This window comes from Henckelia pumila, chromosome 1 (genome assembly GCF_033568475.1).
Source record: "Henckelia pumila isolate YLH828 chromosome 1, ASM3356847v2, whole genome shotgun sequence".
Classification (NCBI taxonomy): Eukaryota; Viridiplantae; Streptophyta; class Magnoliopsida; order Lamiales; family Gesneriaceae; genus Henckelia; species Henckelia pumila.
In genome coordinates this window covers 153,813,672-153,831,276 of record NC_133120.1, presented here as the reverse complement: position 1 = coordinate 153,831,276, position 17,605 = coordinate 153,813,672, and positions in this window count along the sequence as shown.

Sequence of the window (17,605 nt, the reverse complement as noted above, 5' to 3'; positions counted from 1 at the left end):
CGTGAATTTAAGGAATTTATCAAGTCCTTTTGAAACGATCATAACCTCTACTTTAAATAAAAATAAATAGAAAATGCGGATTTTTCAAAAATTTCGACATGACCTTTATGTAAGTGTTAAAATCCTTCTGCCTCAGACAACGCACTTTAGAAGCAACCAAAAACATAGATAAATTTGACCAAAAATTGAAAAAGAACCTAAAGGAAGAGGTTCGACATCACATACATGCAAAGTTTAATTATTTGATAGTTACATGACAACAAAAAAATCTAGAAGTTATTACATTTATATTTACCCAATAAACAAAATAAAAAACTTCAAAAATTTAATTTTAAATAACTTCTGCGGAATACTAACATATATCGGAGGGATGTGCTATGCCAGCATTGCAGTCCACTCGAGAATCATGTCTCTCGATCTAAACGAGAGTCTAACCTGCATCAAGCAAAGTACTAAGCCTAAAAGCTCAACAACTATAAACCATAAAGTAGCAAGGGGTTCAAAAAAACATGCACGATACTTAAAATACTAGTATTTATAATACCTCCAAACTTACTAGGAAAAAGTTTTAAAGATAAAACGATATGAGACTGAAACTAAAAGGAAAGTCTCATGCAATGAACTCACGCCTTTAAACGTAAAATTTCATAACTTTAATGGAAAATGAGACTTGAAACAATAAAGATATCACATACAAATAATCACGCAACTTTACTCAAACTCACGCTTTTAAACATTAACTTTACTCACACTTGAATTTTAAATTTACTTACAACTTTAAACTGTAACCTGGAACTTCTCAGTAACTTTCATAAACTTTAACTTTAACTTTAACTTTCCTCTGTGAATTTAGATCCTCGATTGTGATATTTTTTTGTTTTGATCGATCAATGGCTACAGTACTATGCCGGCAAGGAAACCGAGTTCTTCTCGGCTCCACATTGACCCTTTGATTTGGTAGGAAAGCCGAGATGTATCCCGACCACACACCACACGTCTGATTTGGCAAGTGATCCGAGGCATCCCCCGACCCAACATTGCACGTCTAAAGTACAATCAACTTTCCTCATTCAAAATTTTACATTTAATTTAATTTTCCATATTTTCATGACTTGAAACTCTGGGATTTGTGTGGATTTTATAGACCAAATTAATTAAGCATGTACACATTAATTTTCATGCATGAGATCATTATAACATCTTAATCTGATTTTTTAAGGAATCGGATTCTCTAGCTTGTTTTCCGTCACTATTTCCATGCAAAATGTGGAAGAAATTTGGTAGTTCGAACTTAAATATATCATCACCTAATGTAACACATGCACTGAATTATTATATATACATGTTTTACGTACGTACCTTTTTCTTTTTCATGCATGTTGCTTGTAGAGGCTTCCTTAATTTCTTTAATTATTATATGCAAAATGTTATCTGTGTTTTATACGTTCATAAAAAATTATGAATTTCTTGTGCATTTTGTATTTTAGCGCAACATTTATTCTTCTCTCGATCGTTAATATATATACTACTAGCTAGTATATACACTAATAAAATGTTCATGTTGATACATATTGCTCAACCAATCACATGCGTCACTCTTGCTTTTAAAATTTTGTATATCCCAATGCAACTTTGTTTCGTATATCTACACTACTAAAATTTGTGCAACATATAAATTATATATATTAAAATCAAAATAAATTTTTTGTTGTTTTATTTTTAACTGATAAATCTCTTGGTAAATTTTTTTTTAGAATATTAAAATTTTAATTGTTGATTTACAATGTTTTTGAAAGGTAAATCCAAAATTTATTATACAAGAAAGATGTATGCATAAAGAAATCTTTCTAATCTTTAAATTTAATTAGAATGTTATTATTAACATTTTTTTGAAATATAAATACTAGTATCTTTTGTTTATCTAGAATGCATGTTTCATATTCTCATTTGAGATGTCACATTGAGTTTAATCCATTGGGCTGACAGCTAATTGAACAAACAACCCCATGCATCTACACCCAACTTGAAAGTTGGGGCAAAAACTTTTAGGTTATATTTTGAAGTCGGTTATGGCGGGTTGAGATCGCCACTTATTTCCTTAAAAAAATTTAAATATATATATTTATCAATTTTAGATCAAATTAAATTTATTTAATTAAAATAATTTATCCGTTGATAATTTGGATTGGCTTCAGATTTTTACAACTGGCCGAACAAAAATTGGCGGGTTATGTGTTTGATCGCTTGGTCGTTCTGGCTTCAGATTTTTACAACTGGCCGAACAAAAATTGGCGGGTTATGTGTTTGATCACTTGGACGTTCTTAATCCGTTCTAACGGCTCTAATTCCATTAATTAACTCAATGAAATATTTTTGTACTATTTTCCGTAAGAATTTTTCTCCATTGGCCTCTTTTGGTCTCTAAAACATCCCTCGGATGACAAGCACTCTACTATATTTGTAATGTATTTTATGCATGAGAATTCAGATAAGGTAATGAAAAGTATCATTTTGTTTAATTCAATGACACTTGTTCATCTCTCAATATTGCTCAAAAATGCTTCCATATGTTGATTGTCCTATATACTAATATTTAGTATCTTAAATTTTTTCAAAAAAAAAAATATTAGTATCTTAACAAAATAAATTCTAGCCCAATTATGTTTTCTATCTATATATTTTATATTTTTAAATTTGTAATATATTCTTTAGTGATTAAATAACCAATATGGAAATGAGTCTGGAAAAGCAAATTATGCTGCCGATGTGTTGCATATATGTATAAATAGTTTTTTTAAACGACATATACATAAATAGTTATTACACACATTGATACCCCAAAAAATATTTGTGTCTGGTCCTAACCGAATTTGATCAAGAAGGGTTATCCAACAGACATCAATCATCAATATATATTAAGGCCCAATTCAATCAGAATCGTATTTAGACATGCCTAAGGCTAAAAAGGCATGTTCAATACAAAGGGAAAGAGCCCAAGGCTCAAGCCCTAACTGCAGAGCTCATTGGGCCAAGCCTTTATCATGTAACATAAAGGCTCGACCCGAGTTAGGCGCAGTAAGGGTGTTTTAGATATTGATTATTTGTGAATCTTTAAAAGATAAGGATAATTAATAATAAATTCGAGATATGATCAAATATGAAGGCCGTTTAAAAGCCCTAGCCGCCATGGTTACTGAGTCCTATCTTCTGGTCTCCTACCTTGGGTAAAGTTTTAACCTCACAAGGATTCTGCTTCAACAAGGTAACCTACCCCTTTAACTCCTATAATTAATACATGTATTGTTTATGGTTTTACACATTTAAATTCACTTCTTCTATTCACATACTCACTTACTTTCTCTCTCGCTTTATTGCTCTCTCAATCTTCTAAGCACGGACTTAGGCATCGAAGGGTCACGTCGAAAATACTTTCGGCATCCCCTAACCTAGTTTCTGTATGTGGAGGATACTACCCGACCCGACCTGCTTGTGAGGAATTTGGATATCCATTCTACTATACCAAACCCGAGGTAAAATTTTGGTATCATCAATTGGTGCCATCTATGAAAATTGAAGAAGAAAGAGTTGAGATGGCTGAGGAGAATCGAGTAAACCTACTTATTGAATAACTGATTGTTGCTGCTGTTGAAAAAGTTCTTGCCGAAAGGAAGGGGACCAATCCCCCCCTCCCCGATCAGAAGCCTAGTTGGAGGAAATCAAGAGAATAAAGGACGAGATGAAACTCCTAAAGAAGAAGCAGTCCGAGTAGCTAGACACAACAACTCAGAATGTCCCTTTCTCATCGGAGATATTGGAGGCAGAACTCCCCAAGAATTTCAAACTTCCTCATGTATGGGCATACGATGGTAAAGGGGATCCGGAAGAACATTTATCTCGCTTCGAGAATGTCACGTTGTTGCGTAAACATTCTAACCCGGTCAAGTGTCGGGTCTTCCCCACAACCTTGATAGGACCACCACAGCAGTGGTTTAACCTAAAACATCCGGGGGAAATCCGTGAATTTAAGGAATTTAGCAAGTCCTTTTGAAACGATCCTAACCTCTACTTTAAATAAAAATAAATAGAAAATGCGGATTTTTAAAAAATTTCGGCATGACCTTTCTGTAAGTGTTAAAATCTTTCTGTCTCAGACAACGCACTTTAGAAGCAACCAACACCACAGATAAATTAGACCAAAAATTGAAAAAGAACCTAAAGGAAGAGGTTCGACATCACATACATGCAAAGTTTAATTATTTGATAGTTACATGACAACAAACAAATCTAGAAGTTATTACATTTACATTTACCCAATAAACAAAATAAAAGACTTTAGAAAATTTAATTTAAATAACTTCTGCGGAATACTAGCATAGGTCGGAGGGATGTGCCGTGCCGGCATCACAGTCCACTTGAGAATCATGTCCCTCCATATCAACGAGAGTATAACCTGCACCAAGAAAAGTAGAGAGCCTAAAAGCTCAACAACTATAAACCATGAAGTAGTAAGGGGTTCAAAATACATGCATGATACTTAAAATACTAATACTTATAATACCTCAAAACTTACTCAAAAAAAGTCCTAAAGATAAAAAGGATATGAGACTAAAACTAAAAAGGAAAGTCGTATGCAATGAACTCACGCCTTTAAACATAAAATTTTATAACTTTAATAAGAAATGAGACTTGGAACTGTAAAGAAATCACATACAAAGAACTCACGCAACTTTATTCAAACTCACGCTTTTAATCGTTAACTTTACACACACTTGAACTTTAAATTTACTCGCACCTTTATATTGTAACTTGGAACTTTTCTCAGTAACTTTCATAAACTTTAACTTTAACTTTTCTTTGTGAATTTAGATCCTAAATTGTTACCCTTTATGTTTTGATCAATCAATGGCTACAATACTATGCCGACAAAAAAACCGAGTTCTTCTCGGCTCCATATTTTCCCTCTGATTTGGTAGGAAAGCCGTGATGTCTCCCAACCACACATTACACGTCTGATTTGGTAGAGATGACGAGATGTCTCTCGACCACACACAACACATCTGGTTTGGCAAATGAGCCAATGCATCCCCCGACCCAACATTGCACGGCTAAAGTACAATCAACTTTCCTCATTCAAAATTTTACATTTAATTTAACTTTTCATCTTTTCATGACTTGAAACTCCGGGACTTGTGTGGATTTAATATACCAAATTAATAAAGCACATACACATCCATTTCCATGCATGAGATCATTATAACGTCTTAATCTGATCTTTTAGGGAATCGAATTCCCTTGATTCTTTCCCGTCACTATTTCCATGAAAAATGTGGAAGGAATTTGGTAGTTCAAACTTGAATATATCATCACCTAATGTAACACATGCACTGAACTATTATATATATTCATTTTCAACTATACTTTTTTCTTTTTCATGCATGTTGCTTGTAGAGGCTTTCTTAATTCCTTTAATTATTATATATAAAATGTTATCTGTGTTTATACGTTCATAAAAAGTTATGAGTTTTTTGGGCATTTTTTATTTTAGCACATCATTTATTCATCTCTCGATCGATAATATATGTACTACTAGCTAATATATACACTACTAAAATATTCAAGTTGATACATATAGATCAAACAACCCGCACGTACGTCATTCTTGCTTTTAAAATTTTATATCCCAATGCAACTTTGTTTCGTATATCTACAATGCTAAAATCTGTGCAACATATAAATTATATATATTAAAATCAAAATAAATTTTTTGTTTTTTTTTATTTTTAACTGATAAAATCTCCTCGTAATTTTTTTTTAGAATACTAAAATTTTAGTAGTTGATTTACAATGTATTTGAAAGATAAATCCAAAATTTATTATACAAGAAAGATTTATAAAGCGATCTTTTTAATCTTTAAATTTAATTAGAATGTTATTATTAACATTTTTTTAAAATATAAATACTGGTATCTTTTGTATATCTAGAATGCATGTTTCATGTTCATATTTGAGATCTCACATTGGGTTTAATCTATTGAGCTGGCAGTTAATTATACAAACAACTCATGCATCCACACCCAACTTGAAAACTGGGCCAAAACTTTTATGTTATATTTTGAAGTCGGTTATAGCGGGTTGGGCCCGTCACTTATTTATTAAAAAAAATTAAAATATATATATTTATCAGTTTCAGATCAAATTAAATTTATTTCTCGATTGTGACCCTTTTTGTTTTGATCGATCAATGACTACATTACTATGCCGACAAGAAAACCGAGTTCTTCTTGGCTCCAGATTTCCACTCTGATTTGGTAGGGAATCCGAGATGTCATCCGACCACACACTACAGGTTTGATTTGGTAGGAAAGCCGAGATGTCTCCCGACCACACACTACACGTCTGATTTGTCAAGTGAGTCAAGGCATCCCCCGACCTAACATTGCACATCTAAAGTCACAATCAACTTTTCTCATTCAAAATTTTAAATTTAATTTAACTTTCCACCCTTTCATGACTTTAAACTCCAGGACTTGTGTAAATTTTATAGACCAATTTAATTAAGCACGTACACATCCATTTCCATTCATGAGATCATTATAACGTCTTAATCTGATCTTTTAGGTAATCAGATTCCCTAGCTTGTTTCCCGTCACCATTTCCATGCATAATGTGGAAGGAAATTGGTAGTTCAAACTTGATTATATCATCACCTAATGTAACACATGCACTGAATTATTATATATATAAATATATACATATTTTACGTACGTACCTTTTTATTTTTCTTTCATGTTTCTTGTAGAGGCTTCCTTAATTTCTTTAATTATTATATGCAAAATGTTATCTGTGTTTTATACGTTCATAAAAATTATGGGTTTCTTGTGCATTTTGTATTTTACCACATCATTTATTCTTCTCTCGATCGTTAATATATATACTACTAGCTAGTATATACACTACTGAAAAGTTTATGTTTATAATGCTGCTCAACCAACCCACGTACGTCACTCTTGCTTTTAAAAATTTTTATATCCCAATGCAACTTTGTTTCTTATATCTACTATACTAAAATTTGCGCAACATATAAATTATATATATTAAAATCAAAACAATTTTTTTGTTGTTTTATTTTTAAGTGATAAAATCACCTGGTAATTTTTTTTTAGAATACTAAAATTTTAGTTGTTGATTTACAATGTATTTGAAAGATAAATCCAAAATTTATTATACAAGAAAGATTTATAAAGCGATCTTTTTAATCTTTAAATTTAATTAGAATGTATTATTAACATTTTTTTAAATATAAATACTAGTATCTTTTGTTTATTTAGAATACATGTTTCATATTCTCATTTGAGATCTCACCTTGGGTTTATTCTATTGGGCTGACAGTTAATTATTCAAACAACTCATGCATCCACACCCAACTTGAAAGCTGGGATAAAAACTTTTAGGTTATATTTTGAATTCGGTTATGGCGGGTTGGGTCAGCCACTTATTTCTTAAAAAAATTAATATATATATATTTATCAATTTCAGATAAAATTAAATTTATTTCTCAATTGTGACCCCTTTTTTATCGATCAATGACTACAGTACTATGCCGGCAAGGAAACCGAGTTCTTCTTGGCTCCACATTGCCACTCTGATTTGGTAAGGAAGCCGAGATGTCTCCAGACCACACACTGCACGTTTGATTTGGTAGGGAAGCCGAGATGTCTTTCGACCACACACTACACGTCTGATTTGTCAAGTAAGCCGAGGCATCCCCGACCCAACATTGCACGTCTAAAGTCACAATCAACTTTCATCATTCAAAATTTTACATTTAATTTAACTTTCCATCCTTTCATGACATGAAACTCCGGGACTTGTGTGAATTTTATAGACCAATTTAATTAAGCACGTACACATCCATTTCCATGCATGAGATCATTATAACGTATTAATCTGATCTTTTAGGGAATCGGATTTCCTAGCTTGTTTCCCGTCACTATTTCCATGAAAAATGTGGAAGAAATTTGGTAGTTCAAACTTGAATATATCATCACCTAATGTAACACATACACTGAATTATTATATATATAAATATATACATGTTTTTACGTACGTACCTTTTTTTTTTTCTTTCATGTTGCATGTAGAAGCTTCCTTAATTCCTTTAATTATTATAATCATAATGTTATCCGTGTTATATACGTTCATAAAAAATTATGAGTTTCTTGTGCATTTTCTATTTTACCACAACATTTATTCTTCTCTCGATTGGTAATATATATACTACTAGCTTGTATATACACTACTAAAATGTTTATGTTGATACATACTGCTCAACCAACCCATGTACGTCACTCTTGCTTTTAAAAAATTTTATATCCCAATGCAACTTTGTATCATATATCTACACTACTAAAATTTGCGCAACATATAAATTATATATATTGAAATCAAAATAAATTTTTGTTGATTTATTTTTAACTGATAAAATCTCCTGGTAATTTTTTTTTAGAATACTAAAATATTTTTAGTTGTTGATTTACAATGTATTTGAAAGATAAATCCAAAATTTATTATAAATGAAAGATTTATAAAGCGATATTTCTAATCTTTAAATTTAATTAGAATGTTATTAATAACATTTTTTAAAATTTAAATACTGGTATCTTTTGTTTATCGAATGCATGTTTCATATTTTCATTTGAGATTTCACATTGGGTTTAATCTATTGGGCTGACAGTTAATTATTCAAACAACCCATGCATCCACACCCAACTTGAAAGCAGGGCAAAAATATTTTAGATTCTATTTTGAAGTTGGTTATGGCGGGTTGGGCCTGCCACTTATTTCTTAAAAAAAATTAAAATATATATTTATCAATTTCAGATCAAATTAAATTTATTTCTCGATTGTGACCTTTTTTATCGATCAATGACTACAGTACTATGCCGGCAAGGAAATCGAGTTTTTCTTGGCTCCACATTGCCACTCTGATTTGGTAGGGAAGCCGAGATGTCTCCTGAACACACACTACACATCTGATTTGATAAGTGAGCCGATGCATCCCTCGACCCAACATTGCACGTCTAAAGTCACAATCAACTTTCATCATTCAAAATTTTACATTTAATTTAACTTCTCATCCTTTCATGACTTGAAACTCCGGGACTTGTGTGAATTTTATAGACCAATTCAATTAAGCACGTACACATCCATTTCCATGCATGAGATCATTATAACGTCTTAATCTGATCTTTTAGGGAATCGGATACCCTAGCTTGTTTCCCGTCACTATTTCCATGCAAAATGTGGAAGGAATTTGGTAGTTCAAACTTGAATATATCATCATCTAATGTAACACATGCACTAAATTATATATATATATATATATATTCATGTTTGACATACGTACCTTTTTATTTTTTTTTTTGCATGTTTCTTGTAGAGGCTTCCTTAATTCTTTTAATTATTATATGCATAATGTTATCTGTGTTTTATACGTTCATAAAAAAATATAAGTTTCTTGTGCATTTTGTATATGACCACATCATTTATTCTTCTCTCGATCGGTAATATATATACTACTAGCTAGTATATACACTACTAAAATGTTTATGTTGATACATACTGCTCAACCAACCCACGTACAACACTCTTGCTTTTAAAATTTTTTATATCCCAATGCAAATTTGTTTCGTATATCTAAACTACTAAAATTTGCGCAACATATAAATTCTATGTATTAAAAACAAAATAAATTTTTTGTTGTTTTATTTTTAACTGATAAAATTCCTCGTAATTTTTTTTAGAATACTGAAAGTTTAGTTGTTGATTTACAATGTATTTGAAAGATAAATTTAAAATTTATTATACAAGAAAGATTTATAAAGCGATCTTTCTAATCATTAAATTTAATTAGAATGCTATTATTAACATTTTTTTAAATATAAATACTGGTATCTTTTGTTTATCTATAATGCATGTTTCATATTCTTATTTGAGATCTCACATTGGGTTTAATCTATTGGGCTGACAGTTAATTATACAAACAACTAATGCATCCACATCAATTTGAAAGCTGAGCCAAAAACTTTTAGGTTATATTTTGAAGTAAGTTATGGGGGGTTGGGCCCGCCACTTATTTCTTAAAAAAATTAAAATATATATATATTTATCAGTTTCAGATCAAATTAAATTTATTTCTCGATTGTTACCTTTTTTGTTTTGATTGATCAATGACTACAGTATTATGCCGGAAAGGAAATCGAGTTCTTCTTGGCTCCACATTTCCACTCTGATTTAGTAGGAAATCCGAGATGTCTTCCGACCAAACACTATACGTTTGATTTGGTAGGTAAGTCGAGATGTCTCCCGACCACAAACTACACGTCTGATTTGTCAAGTGAGCCGAGGCATCCCCCGGCCCAGCATTTCACGTCTAAAGTCACAATCATCTTTCCTCATTCAAAATTGACATTTAATTTAACTTTCCATCCTTTCATGACTTGAAACTCCAGGACTTGTGTGAATTTTATAGACCAATTTAATTAATCACGTACACATCCATTTCCATTCATGAGATCATTATAACGTCTTAATCTGATCTTTTAGGGAATCAGATTCTCTAGATTGTTTCCCGTCACTATTTCCATCCATAATGTGGAAGGAATTGGTAGTTCAAACTTGATTGTATCATCACATAATGTAACACATGCACTGAATTATTATATATATAAATATATACATGTTTTACGTACGTACCTTTTTATTTTTCTTGCATGTTGCTTGTAGAGGCTTCCTTAATTCCTTTAATTATTATATGCAAAATGTTATCTGTGTTTTATACGTTCATAAAAAATTATGAGTTTCTTGTGCATTTTATATTTTATCACATCATTTATTAATCTCTCGATCGGTACTATATATACTAATAGCTAGTATATACACTACTAAAATGTTTATGTTAATACATACTGCTCAACCAACCCACGTACGTCAATCATGCTTTTAAAAATTTTTATATTCCAATGCAACTTTGTTTCGTATATCTACACTACAAAAATTTGCGCAACATATAAATTATATATATTAAAATCAAAATAAATTTTTTTTGTTTTATTTTTAACTGATACAATCTCCTGGTAAATATTTTTTTTGAATACAAAATTTTAGTTGTTGATTTACAATGTATTTGAAAGATAAATCAAAAATTATTATTCAAAAAATATGTAACGCCCAGCATTATTTAATTTTGATCCGAGAATATTTAATTTGGGAATATTTGGAGTTTTGATTTAAATTCTAATATTCTTAAATTATTTAGGATTGAAATTGAATAAATTGAAGAATTGAGGACTGAATTGCAATTATTGCATAGTTGAGGGGCCAAAGTGCAAAATCTTGAACTTTAGTGGGACACTTGTTATTTTATTGGATTGCACGTGTGATTCACTATGTTTCATCAGAATTCTCAGAAAAGTAAAAAAAGAAGGAACCGAGAGGCAAGAACAAAGATCTTTCCAATTTATTTCTTCATCTTGCGATTGCCATATCTTTTGACTCGTGTATCCGATTTTGATTCCGAAAGATATTCTGGAATCCTTGCAAGACGACCTTCGATTTGATGTAAGTTTCTTCTTTTTTCATCAGGGTTTGGTCATTCGAAAATGGCAGATATCAGATGTTGTATATGATTTGTGATTGTTGAGCTTCTATCTTTGATAATCTTGAAGTTGGGTTGAAGATTGATTTGTATATCATGTTCTTATGCATTCCCAACTATGATTTGATCCTTATACCTGCTGATATGTTGGTTGTGAAGCTTCAACAGCTGATATACATGTTAGAAATGTTGTAGATATGTTCGGAATCGCCGAGTTATACCGATATGCCGTCGAACTCTTGATTTGAAGCAATTTGCTATTGTTCTTGAACTTAGATTTTGCATGCTGGATTATTAGCTGATGATTCCTTGGGTTGTATGCTATGTTTTCAGCGCATAAACAGGGCATGTAAACTCGAGAACGTTGACTCCGAAACCGATTGAAGATAGAACAAGGTTGGTAGAGTTTGCCTTGAAGTCTTGTTGAAGTTTGGATTGAATTTGAGCAGATTTTGAGATGAGTTTTTGGTGATTGATCTTGTACAGACTTTGACAAGTTCGAAGACATCATAAACACCATATTTGAAAGGTAAAAGTGGACTATTAATTGATTGGGATTACAACTCGAGATGGTTTGTATCGAGTTTCCCCTAAATCACATACTTGTTTGCTTAATTGCTCTTATGTGTTTTCATTTGAGTTGTTGAATAAGTTTTTGATGTTATGAATGCCTTGATGATGATATATGTCGCATTCATCTTGAAGACTTATTCCTTGATTTGAAATGAACGGAAACGTTCGAATAGACAATTTGTGGAATCGTATATGTATGGCCTGGGTGGTTGTTTTAGCCTAGCGTCTGATTTGCATATATGATTGCTTCAAAGTCTAGAGAATCAAGATAAGTAACCCCACCTCGATTGGGAAAGTCGGTGGATTAGTTATGATATCTACTTCTCGGGATCCCAACCGACGAATGACGAAATGAACCTTGTTTTGAAAACATGCATTGCTTTTCTTTATATCATGATTTTGATATATATTTGTTATGCATGTTTAGACGCTTTTACTGGGAAATCTATTTCTCACCGGAGTTATCCGGCTATTGTTTTGTTTTATGTGTCATTGCAATAGGAGGGAGTGGATCCGGACAAAAGCAAAATTGAAGAACAAGTGATGAGAGAATATAGCGTGATGATCCGAGTTAGATGAGTTGTATGAGCTGTCATGATGTATATTTGAGCCTTGAACATAATCATGTTATAATTATGGTATCAAGACTTGTTGATGATGATATTATGATCTTGTTATTGTATTTAGAACATGTGAGATGTTGTAAATCCTTTGAAAACATTATGATGTATCTTGAACTTGAATTGTATATAGATTCTTGTGTATCTTGATGCATCTTGGTTATGTTTTAAGGCCTTGGAGTGATCTAATTGTATTCCTTGTATAGCATGATAGATGTTGCTATTGAATATACCATGTCTATACCTTGGTAGGAGATGATCTTAAATCAAAGGGATACATGAACACAGTTTTTGACAGCAGCTGAGCACTTTTTTTTCTGGTGCAGTAGCCTGCGCACGGGCGAGCTAGTACTCGTGCGCGTGCGAGCCAGCTCTTGAGACCTCGGGCTCATTGGCTGGCGTGCGCGCGAGGAGCGATGCCCGCGCGTGCGCAGGGCAATTCATTTTAAAAAAAAAAAATTTTTTTTTTATTCTTTTGTTTAGACATTGATTGTTGTCTATTATTGTTGATTAATGTTTATTGAGAGATTAGAACTCGGGTCGTCACAACAGGTGGTATCAAAGCAAGAACATTCTGGACTTAGATAGATAGTGAGTGGGGTAGATCGAGTCTTCTGCCTTACTTATTTATGTTTTTTTTATCATGCTATGATTTAATTACGTGATTGAATTACATGTTTTAAATGCTAGCATGATTTACTTTCAAGTATTTTATTACAAGATGTTGTATTTATTTTATTTGAAAGTATGATTACGATGATTAAAGATGCATGCTTATTGGAATATCTGAACTGATAGAGGCATGTATCCTGATGAATTATGACATGCTACCTGATTATCTGAATTGATGGGAAGCATTTTTTATTTGAAGATTGTGATTATTTATTTAAGATTGAATCAGAACCGAGTCTTGATCAGAGGTAAGATGATCAGAGGAGGACTGAGATAATTTGATGATTTGGTATCCTAACCATTTTGATAATCAGATATGTCTCGAAGACCAGGACGACCTCCTCTGAGACCTCATGTTCCTATTTCTCTACCAGAACAGACAGTTTAGACTCCACCGACAGTTGTCACACCGATAGTGCCTGCAACTGCAGTTCCGAGTAATGAACAGGGCAGTACATCACGAGATATGACAGATATGACTGCAACTCCAATGGAAACATTGTTGAAACGTTTTCAATCCTACAAGCCGCCAACTCTGAAAGGTACAGAAAATGCAGTTGAATGTAAGGGATGGCTTGATGACATGGAGATGTTATTTGATTCTCTTGACTACGGGGATGAGCGGAGAGTCAGATTGATTGGGCACCAACTGCATGAAGTTGCGAAGAGCTGGTGGTTCACAACCAAAAGAGCTTTGGAGCGTCGAGGAACTGTTCTGACCTGGAATGTCTTCAAGACAGAGTTTTATTAACGTTTCTTTCCGGTATCTTATCGGACAAGGGTGCCGAATTTGCTAACCTGAGGCAGGGGAACTTGAATATTGAAGACTATGTTGCAAAATTCACTACATTGCTACGTTTTGCTCCACATGTTGCAGATAGTGACGAGGCTATGGCTGATCAGTTCATTAATGGACTGAATCCTGATGTTTTTACACTGGTGAATACAAGGCGACCGAATAATTTTGCTGATGCCTTGAACAGTGTCAAAGGAGCAAAAGCTGGCTTGATATAGCAGCGAGGAGCTTCGTATATTGCACAGTCTCCGAGACAGTCACAACCTTCAGCTTCAACTCAGCAACAGTCGTCTCGATTTGACAGTGGTGGCAGTAGCAGTGGCAAGAAGGGATATTTGCAAACTAGAGGAAAACAATTTAAGAAATCTGGAAGCAGTTCTTCAAGTTCCAGTGGTACGAAACAGAAGTCTGGGGTATTCTGTAACACTTGTGGTGGAGGACATCCAACTGATCAGTGTCGAGGTGTATCTGGGAGATGCCATATATGCCATCAGACTGGCCATTTTGCGAGAGTATGTCCTCAGAGAGGTGCTGGACAGGCACGAGGTGCAGAGTCATCACGATCAGTGGCTCAACCCGTGAGGCAAGCCTCCTCTGTTCATTCCTTTCAACCATCACCACCTCAGCAACAGTCGAGGCCAGGAGGAAGTCAGGCAAGCAGTCAGCCACAGAGACAGCAGGCTCATGTCTATGCACTGACAGAGGAACAGGCACAGGGAGCACCAGATGACGTGATTGCAGGTAACTGTTCTCTTTATGGTTATCCCGCATATGTCTTGATTGATACAGATGCATCCCATACGTTTATATCTGCCAAATTTGTTGCATTGCATGCTTTGCCTGTTGAAACATTACCTGTTGTAGTATATGTTTCTTCTCCTTTGGGGAGGGGTCTTATCTCGATTCAGATAGTTAAGAATTGTTTACTACAGTATGAGGGTAATGAAATTGAGATAGATTGCTTCGTACTTGGTATGTCTGATTTCGATTGTATTATGGGGATTGATATGCTGAATAAGTACAGAGCTACCGTAGAATGTTTCCAGAAGATAGTGAGATTCAGACCTGAAATGGCTGGAGAATGGAAGTTCTATGGTAAGGGTTCACGTGCCAAGATTCCTCTTATTTCTGTATTATCTATGACCCGACTTTTGCAGAAAGGAGCAGAGGGATTTCTTGTTTATGCAGTTGATGTGTTGAAAACTAGCCCGAACCTGGCTGATTTGCCAGTGGTTAGTGAGTTTGCGGACGTTTTCCCTGATGAGATTCCAGGATTACCTCCGTATCGAGAAATTGATTTCAACATAGAACTGATGCCAGGAACTGCACCGATTTCGAAAGCACCTTATCGAATGGCACCAGTTGAACTGAAAGAATTGAAGGAACAGTTAGAAGATTTACTGGCCAAGGGATACATTCGACCCAGTGTTTCTCCTTGGGGAGCTCCAGTACTGTTTGTTAGAAAGAAAGACGGTTCAATGAGATTATGTATCGACTACCGGCAACTGAACAAGGCTACGGTAAAGAACAAATACCCTTTGCCTCGTATTGATGATTTATTTGATCAGTTGCAGAGTTCTTCTGTGTATTCCAAGATCGATCTGAGATCTGGATACCATCAGCTGAGAGTTAGGGATTCTGATATTCCTAAGACTGCGTTCAGAACCAGGTATGGTCATTATGAGTTCATAGTTATGCCGTTTGGTTTGACGAATGCTCCAGCTGTGTTTATGGCTTTGATGAACCGTGTATTTCAGAAGTATCTCGATGATTTTGTGATTATCTTTATTGATGATATTCTGATATATTCAAAGAATTTGATTGATCATTCTGAACATCTGAGAACAGTATTGAAGACTTTAAGAGCTGAGAAACTGTATGCTAAACTGTCGAAATGTGAGTTTTGGCTGAAACAGGTTGTCTTTCTTGGACATATTATATCTGGAAATGGTATTTCTGTGGATCCAAGTAAAGTCGAAGCAGTGATCAGTTGGTCGAGACCGACATCTGTTCCTGAGATTCGTAGTTTCATGGGATTGGCTGGGTATTATCGTCGATTCATCAAAGATTTTTCCAGTATTGCGAAGCCGATTACTCAGTTGACTCAGAAAAATGCTCCATTTATCTGGTCTGATGCTTGTGAATCCAGTTTTCTGGAGTTGAAGAAACGATTGACCAGTGCACCAGTCTTGACGATTCCTTCAGGTACTGGTGGTTTCACTGTTTATTGTGATGCATCTCACCGAGGTTTAGGTTGTGTTTTAATGCAACGAGGTCATGTGATTGCTTATGCCTCGAGACAATTGAAGCCTCATGAGACCAGATATCCGATTCATGATCTTGAATTGGCCGCCATTGTATTTGCTTTGAAGATTTGGCGACATTATCTGTACGGGGAACAATTTGAAATCTATTCTGATCACAAGAGTCTGAAATATCTGTTTTCTCAGTCAGAACTGAATATGAGACAGCGGAGATGGCTGGATTTGCTGAAAGACTTTGACTGCGAGATTAAATATTATCCAGGAAAATCGAATGCAGCAGCAGATGCATTGAGTCGAAAGGTATGTTCTTTATCCTTATCGACGATTGGTGTATCGAATTTGATTGAAAACTGTTGTTTATCTGGATTAGTATTTGATACAAACTATCAGCCATTACGACTCTATAAAATTCAAGTTGAACCAGCTTTATTGGTAAGAATTCGAGATGCTCAGAAACTTGATCAGAATGTGCAGAACTCGATTGAGAAAGTTAGATCAGGGCATGTATCTGAATATCGGGTTCGAGATGATCTTCTTTACGTTCACAATCGCCTAGTAGTGCCTGATATTTCTGATGTACGTCAACAACTACTGAAAGAGGCGCATTGTAGTCATTACAGTATTCATCCTGGTGGTAGGAAGATGTATAACGATCTGAAAGCTCATTATTGGTGGAAGCAAATGAAGACTGATAGCACTGATTTTGTAGCTCGATGTTTGAATTGCCAACAGGTGAAGGCTGAGAGAAAGAGACCGCCTGGTTTATTACAGAGTTTGTCTGTACCGGAATGAAAATGGGATCATATTTCCATGGACTTTGTGACTAGATTACCTCAATCTTCTAGAGGCTGTGATGCTATCTGGGTGATTATTGACAGATTGACGAAATCAGCGTGTTTTATTCCTTATCGTATGACATATAGACACGACCAGATGACAGAGATTTATGTCCGTGAAGTTTTCAGATTGCATGGAGTGCCGAAATCTATTGTATCAGATCGTGATCCTCGATTTACATCACATT